We start from the raw sequence: 23,906 nt of genomic DNA, 5'->3' as shown, positions 1-23,906 counted from the left end.
ACACACTGTTCCTCTCTGACTGATGCCACCCCTGGGCTCTTTCCACTTGGGCTCTGATGAATCACTCTGCCATGACTGTTCATGTTCAAGTCTTCATGTAGTTTTGTGTTCTCGTTTCCCTTGGTTGTACACCTGTACACCTAGGAGTCAACTTTTAAGTTTCTTTTTAAAAGGAACCCCTCCCCCAGTCAAAATCTGTGCCGTGCTGAGTGGATTGAAACGCCAGCATGGTCATGCTAGAACACGTGACTTTGGTGAAAGCAACGGCTGGGCCTGGAACATGCTAGAAGCTCAGTCAACAGAGGTCCAGATGTTCATTCTGGTGTTCTCAGTGAAAGGTCCAGGGTAGAAATGTCCTGACAGCAAATTTCTCTCCTTCACTCCTTCATTCACCCACAGGTGCGGTAGGCTGCCTCAGGTACTTAGGTGTTGTTTGGGTGTCCTAGACACAGATGGAGAATCCCTAGTCACCCCGCACATCAGGAGCTCAGTTTAGAGGAGAAGTCAGACATGAGACCCTTGTTATAATCCTGAAGGAAGCAATGACATCCTTTCCCCTTACTCTGGGCATTTCCTTCTTGAGATTCCTCATATGTGATGTCTCTCATTCCCAGGACAAGGGTGACAGTAGGGAAAATACTGTCTCTTCAGGGGGACCTTGAACCTTCAAAGCCCATTCTTGGAGTTTCCTCCTCCTCTCTTTTATATATTGAGGACTTCACTCATTTCAGGAATAAAAAGCCCTGTGCCCACTGTCCTTTCTCATTGATCTATTTCCCATAGTCCCATGGTGGTCCTGAGTTCTGTCCAAGTAGAGCTTGGAGCCTAGATTGCAGACATGAACAAAGTTGTTCTATCAACCTTGACCTGGCAGGCAGACCACAGTGCTGTTGGCAACTCAGGGCAGGTATCATGGGCACCAGAGACACCCTAAGGGTCCTGTATGGGAATGCAGCTCTGTGTTAACACACACATGGGGCACACTGCTCATTTACTCCCAGCATGCTCTCTGCTCACAGTTGCAGAGGCATCTTTATCTTTAAAGGGAGTGTTTATATACTCGTCCTGAAATATGTGTTCTTTCTCAAATTGCAACTCTTTGTTTGTTTGTTTGTTTGTTTTTGTTTTTTCGAAACAGGGTTTCTCTGTGTAGCTCTGGCTGTCCTGGAACTCACTTTGTAGACCAGGCTGGCCTCGAACTCAGAAATTCACCTGCCTCTGCCTCCCGAGTGCTGGGATTAAAGGCGTGTGCCACCACACCCGGCAAATTCCAACTCTTTACACAAGGACACACAGAGCTTCCTGGTCTCTCAGGACAGTCCACTGAGAGAATCTGAGGTACCGTATCTTTGGATGAATAGGGACAACTGGGAGCCTTTTCTGTCATTCCGGCTTACTCATGATTTCTTATTTGAATACAGGTGCTTCACACACGTGGGTGATTCTTAGTCACAAGTCATGTTCTGTTCCACCTAGATTACGTGTGCAAATTTATATAAATACTTTTGCTTTTCAATATTAAAACTAAGGTATTTTAAGATCAGGTGTTGGGACACATACCTTTAGTTCTAGCACGAAGGAAGCCGAGGCAGGCAGGACTCTTGAATTCAAGACCACCCTAGTGTACATAGTGAGTTCCTGGACAGCCAGGGTTACATAGTGAGAACTTGTCTCAAGAAAACAACTAGATCCAAATAAATAAACCTGGGTCTTCCTTCCTTGTGATTTGATAGTAGTTCATCTCCAGTGGAGAAAATTTATGAAAATAAATCTAAACACAGCTAGCTTGAGGCAGGAGCTGCTGCACACTGCAGTCTCTCTATCGAATCATCCCTGATGTCTGTTATGTCATGCTTTTCTCTAGGAGATGCGGTTGTCTGTGGATGCATAATGCTGTGGGAAGGGGCTGGGGCTCAATAGGAGGAAGCGGCTCTGGAACACACCTTCTGCCTGGGAGAAGCCTCCCTTACTCTACTGGGCTGTGGTAAAGCCAGTGTCAGGGAGGCTTCTAGAGGATGGGCTGAGCCCAGAACCTGCTTGTTCGTACCCTTGGCCTGGGTACGAACGGAGGAGCAGATGTGTGAGCTCTGGCAGGAGGAAGGTGGGGCTGCCCACCCCTGCACAGGTTCTAAGTCAGGAACTGGATCTGCTATGTCAAGTGACAGTGGGAAATCTGTGTGGCCTGGTTACCTCTGCAGTGACTGTGGTTGGGTTGGGGTGCGAAGCCGCTAATACTTACCTCCTGCCGGCCCTCTTTCCCCAGCATCTCTGAGATGCAAAAGAACTTGCCAGAGTTCAATCATCACCAGGTACTTGAATCTGCCACCCCAGCCTGGGAAGGAGTTTTGCTCCATGAGTAGTGGTGGAATATGTCCCCTTCAACATGGAGAAGGCAGCAATTATGGATGAATCCTGTGAAGATTCTCATGGAGCCTCTATGACAGTTCCCACAGGTGATGCCATTGTCTCCACTATAGGGCGGTAAAAAGGAAGGCTGGGGACAGAGGGTGACCCTTTTCAGGCCTCACGGGATCAAGAGTAGTCAGGACATTCTGTGTGCTGGTATGAAGTATTCTGCCTGGCCCAGTTTCCCAGGCCCCTCCTCATTGTGCTGGCCCCTCCTAATCCAGAGGACATAGAATTCAGAACTGGAGGTAAAATGAGGTTGGGTCTGGATCCTAGGCTCCTTTATCATGTGTGAGTGCATCCATGCGTGCATGCATATGTGGGTGGGTGTGTGCAACATACATGTGTGTGAGCAACTGGCCATATTTGTCACTATGTACAGAAATGAACTTAGTACTTGGTACACAGCAAAAACTTTCAGAGTAAAAAACATTAAAGAAACTGAGTCATTAAAGAAACTGTAATAAGAAGCAACTTAATAAGAGAGAGGCTACTCCAACAGGAGGCTCCTTAGAGGGACATGCATCACTTGTCCCAGAATTCCCTGCTCCAGCCTCACCAGGAACTGCTCTGTTTTCCTAGGACCTGCCCAGGAGCAGGGCTGAGTCTTGCTTCTGGGATCTGGTGCTCTGTGTGTCTGGAGTCCACACTTACCACTTAGTCTTGGCCCCCAAAGCTTCTCCCTTCCATCTTCCTATCAGAGCCTCACTGAGGGCTTCCTTCAGCCCTCAGTCCCAACCCATGAGCCGCCCTCACTCCCTGCTCTCCCCTCCCCACCAGAAGATGCTTGCTACATCCCCACCACTGCCTCGCCCAGCTGGGACCCTGGGCTCTCCAGCCCTCTAACACTCCTTGGCCACTCTCTCAGGCTTCCCTGCCCACCTCTGGGCAGGGTACAGAGGCTCCTGATTCTTGCCCTTCCCAAGTTGCTCCCAGGGCCAGGTACTTCCTCTTCCAGGTCGTTACCCAGAGATCAGTGCGGCCTGCCCCACAGCTTCCTCTTCACCCTAAGTCTCCTCTTTAGCCCCATTTCTCCTTAGTTTCACCTTAGCATGCTTCCTGACACCTGACATAATTTTATAACTTGTTTGTAAAATATGTAAACCAATTATATATAAAGTGTGAGTTACTGCCCTTCCTTATACATTGTAAGCCATGAGAGAAGGAAGGAGGGAGGGAAAGGAAGGGAGTCATGGAAGGAGAAAATCAAGAATGGAAGAAGAGGGGAGGGAGAGAGGGAAATGGAGAGATTTGGCTAGGTGGGAACTGAAGATAGGCCATCCTGGGCTACTGAAGATAGGCCACCCTGGGCTACTGAAGTTAGGCCATCCTGGGCTACTGAAGATAGACCATCCTGAGCTCCAGGCCCTTTGGTTGCCAGAGATGATTTTCTAGGCATTAGGCCATTTGGAGACTTCTATCTGTCTGCCCTTGAGGAATAGAGTCTCTGGGACAGATGTGTGGAGCCTTTTGTGGTCAATGGAGGTCAAAGCCCCTTCCTTCACTGGACAGTTCCCCTGGATCTGCAGTGCTGTTCCCTTCTGAAGGATGCAGAGGGAAGGGTGCTTTCCAGAATGGGCCCTTCTAATGGGTTGTTGGGACAAGACTGCTGAGAACTTGGACCCAGAGGGAAAACAGACCCTCTTCCTGACACAGCCTTTGAGGCATGGGATTGCCAGGAACAGGACCCTGGCCTTGTTCTGACAACCCTTTCCTGTCATCAGGCACTCTAGTCTCCTGTGGGGACAGAGAATGAAGGCAGGCTGTTCCTAGCAGGGATGAGGAGCACCTGTCTGTCCCATGGATTCAGGGCCTGTTTGATTCACTCAATGCAGCTCACAGGGGACAGAACCCGAGGTCCTTGGTCCCCAGGCTCCTAGCTGAGGTAGCCCTTACTGCCATAGACAGCCTGGGTACCTAACCCTGCTCCCTGCTCCTGCTCCCCACCACTGCTCCTCACCACTGTGTGTTCCTTCCTTGGTGCCAGTTCTCACAGTATAGTCCACACCACCACCAAGGGCCGTACTCAAGCCCAACTGATTCAGGAGCTCTAAAGTGAGCCTGGTGTTCTGTGTTCAATCTTGGGTATTCTCAATACTTCCGGGATGAAGTTGGAGGGTCCTGACAGGCTTTGTGGGCCTTCCCCTTTGGCCCTGTGTGTTGTGAGCTATCAGCCAGTTTCCCCATCAGACACAGCTGTGATGCATGCCTTGGGTCTGTTGTCTAGCACTCCTCCAGGCAAGCAGCCAGGGCAGATGGTGCAGAATGCTCTGACGGTCAGAGGCTCAAAGGCTGGCCTCTGGCTGTGTGAACCCCAAACCCACCTGTGTTCTCCGGTCTCCAGGGAGGGTGGCCATGCGTCTGGGCAGCTGTGAGGATGGCACGAGATCACCTGTGCAAAGTGCTCACACTGGGTCTTGGCAAACTCCTGGGGACAGGGCTTCAGAAGTCTGAGTTTCTCCGATTTTAGAGGAAAACTCATTTCTTACCCATACACAGTGAGGTACTCCCATAAATTAGCGTGCTAATAATTTTATACTGCAATGTATGGACATACAAAAGTAGAAGAAACAGGCTACCCACACAAGCCTCTTAAACTTCACCCAGAGGGGATGGGGAGCTATGGAGGACCCTAAGGCAGGGGCATGGCATGGTTTGGTGGATGTTGTATAATGATGTCCAGATCCACGCATACTTCAGAATCCCTTGGGAGGCTGGTTAAACATATGCTGCCCCCTAACTCCATGATTGCTTGTACCCCACTCAACATGGTAAAGGAGGTGTGGTCACAACCTCACTTTACAGGGACAGACTAGCTGGTGCTCAAAGAGACAGGACCTCACTGCTAGTGAGCGGCCCGGCCAGTGGCCTGACTAAGGTCCTAGGGTGAAATCAGTGAGGAGCCTTTAGGTTGTTCGGGAAGTAGTGGGAGAAGATCTGTGGTTGAGACACCCAGCCGTTTGTTGGGCTTAGCAGGGACTGTGGCCGAGGCAAGAGCACTGGCCTCAGTTTCCCCAGCAGTGAATCCAGACTATCCATTGCAGTGAATGAGAGCAGAGGCTGTGTGCTAGAGGGTGCAGGGGGAGCTGGCTGGCTTGACTCTAGTCTGGGACTGTCATGTGGTGCCCCAGAATTTCCCTGCCCCACCCCCAGCCCACACCCTGGCATGTCTGGGCCTGGGCTCCGGGAAGAAGAGCAATCTTCCAGTTTGTGTTGCCCAAATATTGTGCAGGCCTGTTGATGTCTCTCCATGGCAACAGCGTTCCAAGCTGGATGGGGGCGAGGGAGCAGATCTGTGTTAGACATCCCGAGGTACTGTCACCATCCCTGAGATACTGAGGAAAGAGTCTGACCTAGTGAAGCCTACAGCACCAAGTCAAAGGAGGTGGCCAGGTCACAGTGTGGCAGTGGGGGAGGGAGAGGCACTCCTGGAGTGAGGGATCCTGAACACTGCTGCTGTCCTGTTCTCAGGGCCTACTGGAGCAGTTGAGACTCAGACTCGAAGGCTGTGTATTCTGCTCCAGTCCCTAGCATGTCTGGCTTTGAGCTGGGAGCCTGTCTGACTAGGGTCCTTATCAGTGGGACAGGGGTGTCAACTCTGGTCTTACAAGGTGACTAGTAGGAGCGCATGGGTCATGTGGAACCAGCCTGGGTCCTGTCACCTCCCCTGACTCTTGCGTGAGCTCGACCAGGGTTGTTCCAGGGCTAGTGGACTGGTGGGTAATGGGTACTGTATAAGTCCAGGGCTGCATGTTCCACAGTCACACCTTCCTCCTGGCCCAGAAACCAGCACCAGGTCAGGCAGAAGATTGGCTGCAGTTCTGGCCACACCATATAAATATTTCTTTTGAAGTTTAGTGAAGTGGTGTGTAGGAGGACAGGCTGGTACTTACGTGGCTGAGGCAGGAGGATGGATTTCTGAGTCCTAGGCTAGTCTGGGCTACATAGTAAAATCCCATCACAAAACAAAACAAAACAAAACAAAACAAAACAAAACAAAACAAAACAAACAAGACAAAACACACAGATTAGACTAGGGAGCAGCTGTAGGAACAAGGAGATTTCAAAGCCAGAGCTCTGGATTCAAATCAACAAGTGGCGTGTAACTGTGGGCAGGCTACTTCACTGTCTTGGCCTTGGTTTTTCTCTCTGAGAACAGCTGACTGTTCTAGTGTAGCTCAGATGGGGACCTCAGAGGCATTCTTGATGCCTCTGTCTCTCACACCCAAATGTGATCTGTCCCTGGGAATGGGAGAATTACCTGGTTTGGTGTCTTAGGGTTTCTATCGCTGTTTTCTAAAACACCATGACCCAAAAGCAAGTTGGGGAGAAAAGGGTTTGTTTGGCTTTCCACTTCCACAGCACTGTTCATCACTGAAGGAAGTCAGGACAGGAACTCAAACAGGGCAGGAACCTGGAAGCAGGAGCTGATACAGAAGCCATGGAGGGGTGCTGCTTACTGGCTTGCTCGCTATGACTTAGCTCATCCCACTTTCTTATAGAACCCAGGACCACTAGCTCAGGGGTGGCCCCACCCACAGTGGCCCGGGCCTTCCATCAATCACTAATTAAGAAAATGCCTTACACCCAGATCTTATGGACGTATTTTCTCAACTGAAGTTACCTCAGTCAGATCACTCTAGCTATGTCAAGCTGACATAAGACTGGCCAGTACACCTGGCTTTCTAATATATTATCCAAACCGACCATTTCTCCCCCAAGTCAGCCCTGCTCGAGCCACCATGCTGCAGGAGCCACTTCCTGGCCTGGCTCTTAGTGCAATGCTTCCTTCTCCTACTGCAGTGCTGTGTTTCAGTCACAGTTGGGGCAGGAGTGGGGCGGGGGGGGGGGGAGTCCTATGCAGCTTCTGGTAGAAACATTTGCCCTGCTTTGTCTCCTACCACGGAAACACATCCCTGCTTTATCCTCTCAGGCCACCCCACCCCCACCCCTGGCTTTCCTGGTAAGGTCCTGCTTTGACACTTCCCACTGGCAGGTCTCTGCCTGAATGATCATTTCCAGACATGGCTGGCTACTCTCTCAGCTTTGCTCATCTGTGCTGAAACACCATCTAATCCGACCGGGTACTTAAAGAGCACCCAGTTTCCCGGGTGAGCTCCCTCACTCTCCAGTTTACACTACGGTCCATGGCCTCTTGGCTCTGAACTACCTTGCCACCTCCCTACTCAGACCTAAGCCACCTTGCCCACACTGCCTGACCTTCTGTTTTCTTCTCCATTCTGGCTGACTCTTGATGTTGGCATGTCAGTTGGTGACATGTTCCATGTGGTGGTCCATTAATTGAGTCCAGGTGTAGATACAGGTGTTGCTAACTTGCCCAACACCAACATATGTGGCTGCAGTTAGCATGCCCAACAGCCCTCTAGATAGCCACAGGCATGTTAAACTCACTGGGGGAGGAGCCCCCTCCTGTCAGCCACCCTCATTACTCAGCACCACTTCCTGTAGGGTGGAGTGGATTCTTCAATTTGTATCTGGATCAATCTTAAATGTTTCAAGACTCGATCAATAGATGTATGCTTCTGCCCTTTGCCTAGACTGTGGCACTCAGCTGGGTCCCTTCAGGACATGGTCAGGGCATTTGAAGTGTTATAGTCAGAGGTGTGGCTGCATCCACTGAATAGAGGCAAGGCAAGCAATCAGTCCATCAGAGGACTGTCTGGGCCAAAGCGAGAACAGTGACACTTATGTCTGCCACCGTCGCCTTTGGCTTTGCTCATGTCTCTTCTATCTCTCTGTCTCTCTCTCTCTCTCTCCCTGTCTCCATATCTGTTTATCTCTCATCTCTCTGTGTATTCTGTGTCCATGTCTGTGTCTCCTTCTCTGTATCACTTTGTGCTTCTGTGTCTCTCTCATTGTCTCTTTATCTCTTTCTGTCTCTGTCCCATATGTGTCTTTCTAGCTCTCTTTGTCTCTGTCTCTCTGTTCCTCATACACACACACACACACGCATGCATCATATGTATGCCCAGATCCGTGTGTGTGTATGTGTGTGTATGTGGTATAGGTGTGTGTGTTCACACATAAGTGGTCACTTGCATATGTGTATGGGGTATGTATACATCTGTGTATACATGTGTGTGTGGAAGCCCATAGCTGACCCTGGGTGTCTTCCTCTGTCACTGTCTGCTATGGTTTTGGTTGCCCTTCTCAGAGCTTGCTGGGATTGTCATCTCTGGCCTGAGTGCTGAGATTCCAGACAGCTACCACAACTGCCTGATTTCTGTGCATATTCCGGCCCTCATCTCCCAGCCCTTGGGATCTAACGGCCAGATCTTGATTTCTAACTGCCTCCCAGTAAGAGAAGCCTCTGTACAGGTATTTCACAACCTTTGAGAAAAGTTATAGACATGATGACTGTTCACCCCTCCATATTCCTGTGCCCCAGCTCAGTCACAGTGATGCTCTCACTCTGACATAGTGGGACAGCCTTTTATACATTTTTCACTCTGGCACTGGGACCAGGCTAGGGTCAGATGGCTTTCACCTGTCATATGTCTTCTCTGTTTAACCTATAGTAGCTGCTTCCATTAATGAACTTGTCTCAGTGAACAGGCACACTGTGTGTAGCATGGCCTTCAGTCTGGCTTGGCCAGGTTCTATATTTGGGGTGGGGAGACACTGGAGACCTCCAGCCCAAGCTCTGGGTCAGGCTGGACCAGCCTGCTTTATCCATTGTGAAGTGAAGATGCCTTCATGTGTTCTCAGGGTTCATATAGATACGGATGGCTGTGCTCTAACCGTGACTCTGACCTGATGGCCGAAGGTGAATCGATTCCGTGCTGATAACGATCTCTGTTTTCATTTCCTGCACACCTCTGGCATTTCTCTGCAAGGAAAAGCTTTCTCCTCCCTCTGTTCTTCCTCCTTCTCCTTTTCCCATTTTGTCTTGCTCAGGATGACTTCATGAATTAACATATTAATGTGTGTGTTCATGTGCGTGAGTGCAGGTGAGTGCAGGTGAGTGCACGTGAAGTGTGTGTGTGAAGGCTGATCTTGACTTCCACCTTGTTTGAGACAGGGTCTTCTTTCTTGTTTGATGCTGCATTCCTCAGGCTACCTAGCTCACAAGCTTCCAGCAGTGCTCTTGTCTCCATCTTGTCTTGTAGGGACATGGGGATTACAGACTCAGCTTTTACATGGGCTTGGGGATTTGAACTCAGGTCTTCATGCTTACATGACAAGAGCTTTACCCACTGTGCCATCTCCCCAGCTCCACATGTTCAGTGCATTGCCTTGTTTCCATTTACACTTCTGGGTCAGAGCTCAGGCTGTCAGGGAGCCATGGCCACCTAGATGGTGCCTGTGCCACTCACATGTTTTAGCACTTCCAGACCCTTCCTGCTTCAGCTACAGAAACCCTTTGCCCCTAGATGGGCTTGTGTGTTGTGTTGGGGAAATGGCAGCTAGAGACCCGGGTCTGGCTGTTATAGACTTGGTGGCAATTGTTGCAGGTAGAGCCGGGAAGGAACCCTCACATATCTGAAGATGCTGAAGTCGTGACCTCCCAGACTTTATTTCTGGTTCTGTTGCTTTTTGATTGAGGGCTCTGTGTGTGTGTGTGTGTGTGTGTATGTGTGTGTGTGTATGTGAGTGTGCGAGTGTGCATGTGTGTGTGTGTGTATGTGCTTGTATGTGTGTTGTCAGATTGTGCTGACAGGACACATGACTGAAGCATGACTGAAGCAGTCACAGTACCATGGTGGTCATGGTAGTTAGTTGCATGCTTTGGTCAGTGACAGGCCAGGTGAGCTACCATTGCCAATTTGATCCCATCTCCTGACTATGGTCTGAACATGTGCCCACACAGTGGAGGTTTGGTCCTGAGCCTGGTACTGTGTTCTTGAAGAGGCCTGTGATTCCTTGTGCTCTTGCTCCCTCTCTCTGCACTTCCTCTAGCCATGAGGTGTGCAGTGTGCTCCATCACGCGCTCCATCACTGCTCGCTCCATCACGAGCTCCATCACACGCTCCATCACGCGTTCCATCACGCGCTCCATCACACGCTCCATCACGTGCTCCTTCACACGCTCTATCACAAGCCTCCACCATTATGGGAAAACCTAAACACAGGGTCACACCAACATGAGCTACCTAGATGTTTCCTGTTCTCAGCTCCCTTTGCTTGCATGCTTCTTCACCACAATGGAAGGCTTCTCTGCACGGTGATAGTAAGCTTCGCCTGCCTCAGTGGACTCTGACACTCCTCTTCCTGGCCCAGTACTGCATGGACAGACGGAGCATGGGACATGACCTGTCCTTGTTGATTTAAATCCCCCTCTGGGCCCCTCACCGCCATCAACAGCAGCACTTCTCAACCCCTGGGCTGGGAACCCTTTGACAAACCTGTCTCCAAAAATGCGTACATTATGATTTGGAACAGTAGCAAAATTACAGATATAAAGTAGCAACAAAAATAATTCTATGGTCAGGGGACATCATAACATGAGGACCTGTATTAAAAGGTTGGAACATTAGGAAGGGTGAGAATTACTGCTCAACAGAGACAACATCTTGTGCTAGAAGTGGGGGACGAAAGGAAGTGCTGCTGCTATGTCTAGGGGCTGCTTCTGTTTCAGGTTCCCACTGAGGGCTCTGCAAGAGCAGGGCCATTCTGACCTGAGACTCTTCATTAAAGAATGGTAAATTCCTCAGTGAGCAATCCTTTCTTTCTTGGGACAAACACAAGCTGTTGAGGCTGTGGCTTTAATGCTCCTTTACCCTTACTCCCCCTGTTTAGATAGTTAGCCCAGGCTGGCCTTAGTCTCCTTACGTAGCTGAGGCTAACCTGGAACTCCAGATCTTCCTGCATCCACTTCCTGAGTACTGAGATTTCACCTTGTGTCACAATTCCCAGTTCATGTGGCACTAGGGATCAAACCCAGGGCCTGTGCATACTAGGCAGGCGGCACCCTACCAACTGAGCCCACATTCCCCAGGCCCTGGTAATACTCTTTAATGAAGAGATGAAACCGCTGGCCCAGTTGTCAGCAGTCAACAATATTCACACAGAAGACTAGGTATTGCCACAGTTAAGATGCACCTGTAAGTTATTTTAGGTTACTGTGCCTCAGTTTCCCTACCTGTAAAACAGCTTAACAGGAATTTCCTTTTGCTTGTTTGGTTTTTTATTTTTGTTTTTGTGTTGTTTGGTTGGTTTTTTGGGGACAGTGTTTCTCTGTGTAGCCCTTGCTGTCCTGGAATTCATTCTGACCTGGAACTCACGGAGATCTGCCTGCCTCTGCTTCCCTGGTGCTGGAATTACAGGCGTGCGGCACCACTGGGGTTCTTTATGGAGCACATTAGCTCATGTCTGTCGAGGCCTGAGTACCAGGTATACTCATTAATCTAAGATTTATTTTATGTATAACACAGGTGTCTCACCTGCATGTATATATGTGATTATGTGCAAGCCTTGTGCCTGGGGATATGCCTGGGGAGCTGAGAAGAGGCTGTCAGATCCCTTGAAACAGGAGTTAGGATGGTTGCGAACAATCATGTGGGCAATTGGGAACTGAACCCAGGTCCTCTGCAAAAGCAGCAAGTGCTCTTAACCACTGGGCCATCGCTCCAGCTCCTAACCACTGAGCCATCTCTCCATCCCCTAACCACTGAGCCATCTCTCCATCCCCTAACCACTGAGCCATCTCTCCAGCTCCTAACCACTGAGCCACCTCTCCAGCCCCTAACCACTGAGCCATCTCTCCAGTTCCTAACCACTGAGCCAACCTTCCAGCTCCTAACTACTCAGCCATCTCTCCAGCCCCTAACCACTGAGCCAACCCTCCAGCTCCTAACCACTGAGCCAACCCTCCAGCTCCTAACCACTGAGCCATCTCTCCATCCCCTAACCACTGAGCCATCTCTCCAGCTCCTAACCACTGAGCCATCTCCCCAGCTCCTAACCACTGAGCCAACCCTTTAGCCCAACTTTTTTTTTTTTTTTTAAATTTTCATGGATGGGATGTGATTCTAGTTTCCCACCAGGTGGGGCCATGACACATCCTTTTGAGGCTCATTCGCTTCATAGCCCCAATTAACAACAAAGGTTAAGTCTGAATGAAGTGTCCCACGGATGTAGTGGCAAAGATTAGCAAAACCCTATGATGTAAACCGGTCTTCGGCTTTGACCCTCTGCCTGGCACCGCACCCCGCAGACGCCATTCCCTCCGCCACCCACCTCCCTTACACACATTTGATGTACTTAGATTTTTGCAACAAACCCATGAAACAGGAAACTTATTATTTCTGTTTTGAAGGAAAGGGTCAAGATACAGAGAGGTCAATTACTGGCCCCAAATTGCATTCCAGTCTGGATGCACTTTGAATTCTTGGCTCCAGAACCCGGAAAGGCCATTTTGCAGAGTAGAATACTGAGGCTCAGACACAAAAGGAGCTGGGAAGGTATTCTAGGGGGATCTGCACTGATCAGGGACTGAGTATGGGGCCTAATTGTCGCTGAATAAGGAAAGGTGGGGTGAAACACCCTTCTTGCCTCAGAGTGGCTTTGCTGGTTTAGCTGGGATGGCCTGCTCTCCTGCCTCTCCCACAGGGGGGAAATGTCCCTTATATCTCAACGTTTCCTACACAGGTGGTCCACAGGTGAGAGGATTGTGGGCTAGCCTTGGAACCATGGAACCCAGAGGGTGGGACTAGATGCTACCCTGAGGGCTTATGTGGGGGTCTTCATGGCCACTCTGGTAGAAACAGGGTGTTCTTGTTTTTACAGGCAGTGACACTGAGACCCAGAGATGTCCAGTGTCCTGGGCCAAGTAACATAATGGAGGCAGAAACAGCATTAAAACACCACAGGGGCTGCAGGCACTGGAACCTTCCAGCCTCTAACCCTCCTCCACAGCTCGGAAGACCTAGAAAGAACACCACAGCTCTGCTGGCTAGAACCAGTTAACAGGTAACAGGCATTGGTAAGGGGTGACCATGTGACCCAAACTATTCAAATCAATCTTATAGACATTAGTTTGGAGGATGGTCATAGGATAAAAGACTGTCCAGTGAGAGAAACTATCCAGGGGCCTCTCATGTGGATGCTGGGGTCTGTCTCCTGTCCTGCAAGACAGGAGACACATGCTCTATAGGCACTATGGGGCTGTGTGGGAGCCTCTGGGTGAGGCTGCCCACTCTCAGTGTTCATATGCAGCAGACAGTGAACCCTGTTAGTGTATGAGTTGAGGTGGTATGAGGGGGCCTTCACCTTTCTCCTCCTTATGGGTGCTTGCAGTCTGCTATCCCAGACCTTTGGGCCTTTCCCCCTGGAATACTCAGCTCTGTATGCTTACATCCAAGTTTCCTGGGTTTTGCACAGCAGATGTCTCGCCTGCTGTTGGGCTTCATGTGTTGGCCTTTTCCCTAAAATGTCCCCACTGTCCAGCCATTCAGTCGAATAACGCCACGGCAGGTGTGGCAGATTGCAAAGTGTTCCTTCCATCCCTCCACGAAGAAAGGCAGAGATGCCAGTGTTGGGAATTGCTTCTAATGCTTTGTCTTAATTTGGCTCCCCAAATCAGGAATCAGCATGTCCAAACTGAAGGTCCCTGTCCCCAGGTAGTTTTTGATCAATCAATAAAGAACCCATGGACAATGTCTGGGCAGGGTGAAAAGGGCAGGGCTTTTAGAATTCCCTGGGCAAGGAATGAAGGGAAGGAGAGAGGAGGAGAATCACTCTGACAGGGAAGCAGGAGAAACAGACATAAGAGCTGCAGGAAAGAAAGCACCCAGCCATGTTAGAATTCTGCAAAGTGGCTCTAGGGGCCACTCCTCCGAGTAGGTCTGGGGTAGCAGAGATGAAAGATTTATAGATTTAGCAAGTTGACTCAGGAATGTCGGATGGGAGAATGTGCTAGTCGTGGGGAGGTTTAGAAGAACTCAGCCATAGAGCTAGTCAGGATATATCAAAATTAGTTGTCGTGCTTGCACGAGCATGTGTGTGTGTGTGTGTGTGTGTGTGTGTGTGTGTGTGTGTGTGTGTGTTTTACCCACAGATCCAGATCTCTTGGGTGGGTGAGACATGTGTGCACAGCCCACTAGGAGCCAAAGTGGTTAACTAATTCATCGATACTTGCCAGCTCAGTGCTGCTAGCACTGTAGACACCTATGTGAGGGAGGTGCTAAGCCAGGCACTGACATACTGCCTAGTTGAGGCTGGCTAATGAGCAGCCAGTGAGGAAGCTGCTTTGATAGCCTGGTCAAGAGAGAAAAGGACCACTCACAGAGAGTGAGATTCAGTAGAACCTATGGACAGGACAGAGTGGGGTGCCCTTTGTCTCCTAGTGGATGGATCATCAGAGGCCACAAAGAGGTAGCTCTTGTAGTAGCAGAGGAGCCTTCTGGGGGTCATCCTGGCAGAGCAACATAGGGCACAGCCTGGGTAAAGGTATGTAGACCTTAGCAGGGAGGTGTGCTGTTGGTTCAGTAAACCCTCATCTTGGGGATGGGACCAGACAAGGCTGGAGAGGTCTGCAAAGGATGGGGGATGTGGGATGTGGGGTGTGGGGTGTGGGATGGGAAATGGGGGACAGGTGATGGAGGACAGAGGATGGAGGACTGAGGAGGAGGATAGAGGATGAAGGAGGAAGACAGAAGAATGAGGAGGGAAAAGGGAGAAGAGAGGAAGGAGGAGGGAGGAATGAGGAGAGAACTCCAGGGCCAAGTCAGTTTAGGATGGAATCTGCTGAAAGGTCACGGTGAACAGCCTGGAATGTCAGCTTATGTCTGGGAAGATTCTTGGCCTCTGTGGGCTATGTGTAGAACCAGTCCTGGGGTGTATAGGGTTGGTTCCATAGACCCTGCACCCCAAGCCTCTGTCCTCTCAGAGTCTCTGGCATCACTGGCTCACTCCTGAACCAGCTATGAGCACCTGCTACTAAGTGAAGACCAGGTCACTGGGTCATCTTGATCCAGTCCCCGTAAAAGAGCTCCCCTGTTTTCTGCTTAGGGACTCTTAGGTGAGTACCTTTCCTTCTGGAAGTGTTAGCTTCCTCACCCACACCGAGTTCCACCTGCTTTAAGGACCACAGTGAGGCTCAAGAATGGCCCAGCAAGTGACAGTCCTTTGGGTTGTGCCCAAACCTTGCTTGTGCAAGAGTGGTGTCTGTCCCCATTTTCCTATGTTCCCCAATAGTTCCTGGCTGAGTCAGACCCTCACACACTTTGCCACCTTGCTCAGAGCTCCGGGGACTCCACCCTCCCTATACCCTAGAAGATGTTCCAGGTCACGTTCTAGGGCTCACTCATCTCTATTTTGTGCACAAGAGATATCTCTAAGCCTGCTGATGCCATGTCCCCAGCACTAATGCTACCCATGACCCAGATGGCCCCACTCTGGAGGACTTGGCCTAGGTCACAGCTGCCATTTTTTTTCTCTGACCTTCTTCCTGCAGGTCAAGGTCCTGGCACAGGCTCAAGCAAAGGTCTCCAGTCCACAGAGCTCTTTCTCTACACATGCAGCTCTGGGTACGAATGAATACATGTTATCAGTGTGGTAGGCAGGGGCCATATAAAGGTTGATTCATGAGGCTGAGACCTTCGTGGGGTTCAGGTGCAGTCTGGTGGGGGAGACAGACACAATGTGGTGACCTTAGGTGTTAGTCACACAGAGAGCCATCCAGGGAGAGGCAACAGGGTTGGTGTGATGTGGTGTGGTGTGGTGGCAGCGGTGGGAGAGGGTAGAGCATTGCTACGGAAACGTGGAGTGCCAGGGGAGGGTTGTGAGAATAAGACTTGCTGGCTGACCTCAAGGGACCCTAAGGAGCTTCAGCGGGATGGCTGCAGGGCCCGAGGAAGGAAAGGCCCTCCGGGTGGCTCTGAGGTATCTAGGGCACAGGGTGCTAGCTACCTCCATGGGGAAGCCTCAGGTACAAGGCTCAGGTCTGCTATTCTTCATGACCCTAGGCGTGTTCCTTCCTTCTGAGACTCCCATTTCATCCCTTCATCTACATAAAGTAGCCGCTACGGCACAACAGAGTACCTGCACTCTGCACAGGCTAAACTCTGTCTTTTCTTTCTTTCTTTTCCTGGTTGCTTATGGTCCCTGATTTGGCTGAGGGTCCTAGTTTCTTCGTCTGAGAACCCAGGAACTGCTTCTCTGTGTTTGTGGCTATATGGGCTGTGGCAAGCTGATGCACCCTTTAGTCGGCATCTTGGAAAAGCATGGCACCAGCCTCCTTGGATTCCCAAGACATCCCTGGCTGCCCAAGGGCCTTTGAGGATTGCACCTCTGTGTGGATTCCCTTGTCCTTGGCCACTTCCCTGCCTCCTCCATGCCTCCCGCTGGTCACCCTGTCATATCACCAGACGGATGCTTGCCAGGGCCTGTGAAGAAGTTCCTGAAGAAGTTCCTTTCTGGGCTGTCAGATGGCTCAGTGGGTAAGAGCACCTGACTGCTCTTCTGAAGGTCCAGAGTTCAAATCCCAGCAACCACAGGTGGCTCACAACCATCTGTAACAAAATCTGACTCCCTCTTCTGGAGTGTCTGACAGTGTACTTACATATAATAAATAAATAAATTTAAAAAAAGAATTAAAAAAAAGAAGTTCCTTTCTTCCTTTATTATTGACTGTTTTCCCACCATCACTTGAACACTCCAAAAGACTCCTCTTGTGTGCTGCATACTGGCCCTGGAAAAGAACCTGTGTGGGCTGGAGAGATGGCTCAATAGTTAACAGCATTGACTGCTCTTCCAGAGGTCCTAAGTTCAATTCCCAGCAACCACATGGTGGCTCACAACCATCTGTAACCAGATCTGATGCCCTCTTCTGGAGTGTCTGAAGACAGCTACCATGTACTCATATATAAAATATAAAAATAAAGTAAAATTGTTTAAAAAAGAAAAGAACCTGTGAACTGTTCCTGTAATTCACACAAAGAGGAAGAAAAGCAGGAAGAGGGTGGAGAAAGTGAGAGAGCCCTGGATGCAGAGGGCTGTGGAGAGCCAGGCAGGGCGGCGGGAGGAGGGGTCTCCAGGGTAAGGCTCCCTCTGCTTCTTCCCACAGGGCTGGCCCGCAGCCTTGCTAGGAGCAAGGGCCTATGGGATTAGTGGGCAGGAAATTCTCCAGGAGCATCAACTTCTAAATCTAGTTCCTCACCACCAATGGCATGAAACTCTGTAAGGGCTTGGGGGTGTAGCTCAGGGTGGAACGGGGTGGGGTGGGGGGATTGCTAACAAAATCTATAAAGCATTTGAGAGCAAAAGTCTGTGTGCCAACAAGGGACTGATGCTGCCACCTGCTGGACACCCAAGGAAGGGGCTCTCAGGATCATTCATGGACCCTTCCCTGGGTCTGGATGCCAGTTTATTGATGCTTTGTGAGATGTACTAGGGTCTTTAAAGATGTGATGTCTTCATCAGTAACTGGGGGAGGGGGGGCTCCCGAATTTTGTAGCATACCGGGGAACTCAGGCTCAGGGGAAAGATGGGTATGGACCAGGTTGCAAGTTTTTGGGGGCAGCCAACCTCGAGTCTAATCCAGGCTCCAAAATGGGGCTAAGTGATGTCCTAGAGGAAAATGAGAGAAAATGGAGGAGGGCAGACAGCCCAGTGAGGGCCCAGCTGGCCCCATGGCGGCCCCACTCCTGGTCCTTCCCTCCCAGGTGCTTGCTGTAGGGGGCTCTGCCTTCCTAGGGGGGGGGTTCATGGACCCTGTGTCAGTCCTCCATGCCAGCTCTCCTTCAGTACCAAGCTTGGAAATTCAGTCTCATAGGGTGAAGAACCTTGACAGTGCCTTTCCAGGCATGTGGGACAGAGGACACCAGGACTCCAGCTTTGGATTCCAAGCAGTCTATTATAGAAAGGAGGCCAGACTTGAGCCAAGTTCCTACAGCCTATGTGGACACATTTGAAACCAGAGGGTCAGGCTGGAGAGTGGACCAGGAGACCTTCTATGGGGTAGAGGTGGGGAGGGGTCCCTGAAACATCTGCTGGGGTCAAGGGCATGACCTAATACTATTAGGGCATGCTTCCAATGGAAGGCACATTCCTGATGCTAGTGAGGCCTGTGCTCTCCGTTGGACTCTGCTGGTCCCCGGCTCCATGAGCTTAGGCTGTCCCTTGGCCTGCTTATCACGCCATACAATGTGGTCAATAGTATTTCTAATTTCTCTAGGCTCAGCCAAGAATCAAGATCAAATGTGCATAGAGCCTCAGGCACGTAGTAGGCCCTCCAAGCATGGGGCATGAAGGGCCCTACCAGTACTCAATAGTTGCCTCAATGCCTCTTCAAAGCTGAAAAGCAGGCCTTGTGTTGTGATGCTGCTGTATAACAAGGGAAACTGAGTCACTAGACCAGGAAGTGCCTGAGTCCAGGCTTCAGCCTGAGTCACAGCATAAATGCTGGACAAACTCCTCCTCACCACCCCTGGAAATACTTCATGCTCTGTGACTGGCTTCCTCTCCTTCCCTGCCTTGCCAGCCAGGTAGATGGTGGCAGGAGCTGAAGGAAGCGAGGGCATGCTTCACCCCAGGAGGGGCTTGGATCTTTCTTGAAGGCAAGGTTCTCCTGTGGCTCTTTCAGTGAGGAGAAGGCTCACGGTTGAGGGAGGGCTTCTCTCAGACCTGATGGGTACCCTTGCTCCATTAGCATTGCCGTTCCCTTATACACACGGGACTGAGACTTGCAACGTGTTTGCCCAGGTCCTACAGCTGTGTTGTGGCAGGACACGAGTTCACCCCTGCAGCACCCCACAGAGAAAGCTGAGTGGGCTGTCACAGGTCACCTCAGCTCCCTCAGAGCAGGCTAGCTCAGAAGCTCAGCAGGAAGCCCTTCCCATCCCATCTCTTCAGAACTGGGACAAGTTTTGACGTCAGCACATCCACATTCTTGCCCTCTAGCCCTGGGTGGGGTTGTTGATTTCCTCCCTCCAATGTTGGTATCACAAACAGGAAGCTGGGTCATGTGGGCAGGCCTGGGCTGAGGGCTCACGGGGGACAGGGTCACGCTTCCCGCCAGCTCTACATTTCTAGCAGGCGGTCTATGCTTCTGAGAGGTTGGGAGTCTCTGTTCTAATGTGACAGAGGGCCATACTGTCTCCAGAGCTACTCGGAGGGTTTCAATGACCACGCTACCTGCCTTGGTCCCCAGAGTGCTTACACTGGCCATGGTACGTAGCTTCCTGCTTCTGCTCACGGAAGAACAATAAGACCTTTGCCGATGGAGCACTGACGCAGGCTGCGGGCTTCATATGGGTCCTTGAATTCTTATCATCAGACTTTCATATCCTTTTACAGATTAGACCCCCAACACACTAACAGGTTAAGCCAATAGTTCGAGTTCCCACCACTGTGGGATTGGGTGGGGCAGGGATTTGAACCTACACAGTGTAGCCTAGAGCTAACCAGCACAGCCCCTCCCTCTTCCTCCTCAGCTCAGCCCCACTCAGGCTGTAATTCTGGAAAATGCAAACTTGATGGCACCGGTTTGGGGCTCATTTCCTCCATGGCTCCGTACTGCCCCAGGGCTTGAAAACCGTGGTCTGCGGAGTCTACGGCTTAACCTTCGCTGCCCGGCATCTACCTTGATTTCCCCCTTTAGATGCACCAAGCTAATCTGCTTTCCGAATCCAACTCCTTCACCTGCCAGGACTACCTTCTGTAGAGAGGAATCTCAGGGTATAGTGGGGTAAGCTTTGTACCTGGTCACAAAACCAGCCCCCATGAGTCTGTCTAGTCTGAAGCCTTCTATGGATACAGAGGTCCCCAGTGTTAGCTTGCACTGGGTGGTAACAGGTTCTGTCCAAACGGCAGCTTCCCAGGCCCCACCCTGGAGGGGAGGGGTTTGGTCTGAGTACCTGTATGTTGACCTTTTGGCGTGAACCTGAGCATCCTCCAGTCCTTCCCAGCCCTTCCGGCTGCCTGATAAACTCAAGTTGCCATGGAAACAGAAATGCTTATATGGGGTTTTTAACCATAGGGCTCTGTTCATCCAAGGCCACCAGCCCCGACCTTCTGCAGCAGCTTGACTTGTTAAGAACCTTGGAATCTTTCCACTCACAAGTGTATTTCCCAAATCCCAGAGAGGGCTGATACAGAACAGAGGCTCACATGGCTGTCTGCACATTGGAGCATGAACTGTGTGGCCCATCTAGGCCCTAGACTCTGTCAAGTATAGACGCTGCTGCTGCTGCTGCTGTTGCTGCTGTGGCAGTGGAGGCTGCTGCTGCCTGGCGACCACTCTTGGAGAATCACTGGTATGAAGGAAGCCAGGTTGCAGAGTTGGTGGTCAGACAGAGGAAGTATGGGTAGAGGCCTGGAGCTCTACTGGATTCTGCTGTGGCTCAGCTTTCTTATCCTCAAATGTGAAGAACAGCAGGCTACCTACTGCTGGGGGTCATAAGGACTTCAGGGCACGGGAGGGATCAGAACTGTCCTGCCACCTGGCTCTTTCCACAGATGTTTGCTGAGCCAGCACCATGCTCCTTCCCCGATGTGTCCGGGGCCCAGTTCTCATGGGCTTCATGGATCCTTCCACCCCCTTGAGGGACAGGCTGTCCTCTGGGCATGGATGGGAGGTAGCACGGGAGGGGTCAAGCCATGGCTTGGTCTCTCTTTACCAAGTATGCTTATCCTTGAAGGAGGAGACCGCAGGAGCCTAGCTTCTCCTCCTGACTGTGGAACCCCTTCAACTCCATTAGACTCCAGCCCTCACTTATAGTTACTATATTCAGAAAGCGGAACTCGAGAGCAGCATATTGGAATCTCACACTAGCCCACTCTGTACCACTTGGGATAAGACTCATCCCTTGGCCGAGTTCAATGCTGTGGGCTATGCTCACAGTTACTGAGGAATGGTCTTGGTGTTCAGATCAACTGTGCATCCTGCCAGTGCTCCCATTAGATGACCCTTCTCAGACTTAATAATGGGACGAGATGAGGCTGCGACTTGGAAGCCTCACAGAGGGCTGTGGAGAGCTCCCTTCAGGTGAAAAGGTTCACTCATATACGGTAAGGAAAAGGCAGTCTGAGGTTGTTGCTAACGTTCCGCAAGAAGAAATCTGCTCCTGACGCTTCAAAGGAGGAAAAGGAATTTCGGGCTAATCATGTCACATGTCAAACTGCAAACGTTCTGCCCAGGGTTTGTGGAGGGATGGGAAAGGCATACACACTGGGAAGCTGCACTGGGCAGCTTGCACTAACAGACTCATTGGTCCAGTCAGGGTTCTCCAGCCGCCTGTGGATTTTGGACTGTCACCTGCCAGAGAGGGTGCAACGGGAAAGGAAATCAGGTAGGTGCTTTCCCGTGTTATAGCGCCCTCTGGTGGGCTGAAGGTGTATGGTCACTGTGACTCAAGGCTGTTGCAGCTAGACAAAACAGGAGAGGATGGAGCAAAGATAGGCAGGAAAGAGGAAGATATGCATGACAGAGAGGCAATTTACACTCCCTGAGAGCAGGAACCTGGAGGAGCATCCTTCCAGGCAACGGCCACAGTTTAACGTACTCTGGATGGGGTCTCTCCGGCCCAGGAGAGGATTGGAAGTGGAGGTGGCTGTTTTGACAGAGGCGAGGGTCCTACTGTGAGAGAAATTGCTGAGGAGATGAGCCAGGGCTGGTTCTGGGACCCAGGTGTTTGGCTATGTAGGCGGGAGTTAGGTCTGAGTGTGGCTCCTAACTTCATATGCTGGAACTTGAGGCCTAGCATATCCCTGATGGAGCTGAGGCCTTTGTGTTCTTTTAGGTCAGAGAGGCCCTGCCCCTGTGAGTGGATTAGCACCAATATCAATGCCACCGGGGCTGAGTGTGTATGAGCATGCACACCCACCAATTATCATGTTCTTACTGACCAAGAGCACCTTGCCAAAAACCCAGCAAAGGCCCAGGAGAAAGGATCAACTCTTAGACCCTTTGTGTGTGTGTGTGTGTGTGTGTGTGTGTCTGTGTGTGTGTCTGTGTGTGTGTGTGTAATTGAGGGGAGAGTGCATGTGTGATGGATTGAGCATGTAAGTCAATATGGTGTGTATACATGTGTAACTGGGGAATGGAGCATGTATAATGTATGATGTATGATGGACTTTTGTAGGTGAGAGAGTGAGTAATGAGGGAAGGAGAGAGAAAAGAGGGCAGGAAGAGATGGGCAGGCCTGCTGAGCTGCTGTGCCCGCAGCATGGTGTGAGGCTGGAGGACCCGAGAAAGCTGGCAAGGTGAGATGGGATTCCCCCAGTGTCTCCAGAAGAGAGGGCTTCAGTGAGCTCCATCGCCTCCTCTGGAACTGCGGCGTCCAGGTTCTGCAGCACGTCTGAGTCGCTGCTCTATCATTCCATTGTTCATTCTTATGGCACACAGTAGCCCAGCATCAGATACCCCGAACCTCAATCACCATTCCTGATAATAAGCGCTATTGGTGTATATACATCTCAGCCATCTAGACTGCTGCTGCCGCCGCCGCCATGTGGGTTCCTGAAGCTGCTTCCTTCCATAGAGCTCAAGTGTTTACATGGGTTAAAATCTGAAAAGAGCTGTAAGTTCAAAAGACACACAAAGATGCCCAGGCCCGTAATCCCAGCATAGGAAGCCTTGGGCAGGATTATCATGAATGCTAGGCTAGCCTGGGCTATAGGATGAGACCATATCCATATTCCATATACCTCTCTCTCTCTCTCTCTCTCTATCTCTCTCACACACACCTCACTTAAACAACACCAGTTACTCACACATACACATTCTATCGTATGAATACCCACATATACACAGTCCATGCTTATGACTGTGTCCTTTGCCACCTACACACTCTTTACACACACTCAAATGCCTAACTTACCTGCTTTCCTTCACACTCACACAGACTAACCCTCAGTTTACACACCCACAGCTCAACAATCTTGATCCACCTCCATCCCTGTTCATGCTCTCACATCCTTTGAGTGCTCACCCTTGATCCCTGCGTGCGTGACCCCAGGATCTCCCTTGTGCCTTCTGCTCTCAGAGCCAACCGCCAGCAACCAGTGGGTGACCTGAGAGGCCCTTGTGAGCCCCAGCCTTCTGACAGCTGCGTTGGAGACACAGGGTCCCTGTCTCTCATAGACACATCCAGAGGTGTGTGTCCTAGGTGATTTGAAGTCCAGTCCAGTCTGGAATAAGAGTAGACAGTGTCCACGACGTGTTCTCTCTCTCCTATCGAGAGGAAGAAATAGAAGCAGAAGCCAGGATGTTTGGGAAGAAGAAGGGAACCAGCAGTGTGTGTGTGTGTGGGGGGGGGGTGCTGTAGGAGTGAGCACAAAGTGTGTTGTATGTATACATCCGGAATCCAGCGTTCGAGCCAGGTCCCAGATATCAACAAAACCAGCAGTAGCTCCACTCTCTAAGCTTATTAGCTTCTATACTGGAACACTGGTTGTTCAGAATGTGTTGGGAGTGCCCAGACTTTGGGGATGGGGTGAGTCCCACCTGTCTTTGATTTTAGGGCTCTATCTGCACTTGTTGGGAGGAGCCATGTATCTTAAATATTCAACACTACCTAGAAGGTCACTGTGTTGAC

At 50.7% G+C, this 23,906-nt stretch overlaps 1 long non-coding RNA gene across 7 annotated transcripts in view; it reads left to right on the top strand.

Annotated features, from left to right (window-relative positions):
* Positions 1 to 16,851, top strand: part of Gm34455 — a 36,694-nt gene extending 19,843 nt beyond the window's left edge. For 5 of the 7 annotated variants that reach the window (XR_876694.2, XR_876691.2, XR_876692.2 and 2 more), the window contains 2 exons: positions 13,156 to 13,338; positions 15,257 to 16,851. This is a non-coding gene — a long non-coding RNA (predicted gene, 34455). The remainder of the gene's footprint in view (positions 1 to 13,155; positions 13,339 to 15,256) is intronic. The other 2 variants (XR_003952267.1, XR_003952266.1) reach the window with 2 other exon arrangements.
* Positions 16,852 to 23,906: the final 7,055 nt, after the last annotated feature.

The sequence above is a fragment of the Mus musculus genome, chromosome 17, assembly GCF_000001635.26.
Source record: "Mus musculus strain C57BL/6J chromosome 17, GRCm38.p6 C57BL/6J".
Lineage (NCBI taxonomy): Eukaryota > Metazoa > Chordata > Mammalia > Rodentia > Muridae > Mus > Mus musculus.
This window is presented reverse-complemented; position numbering and strand designations above follow the sequence as displayed.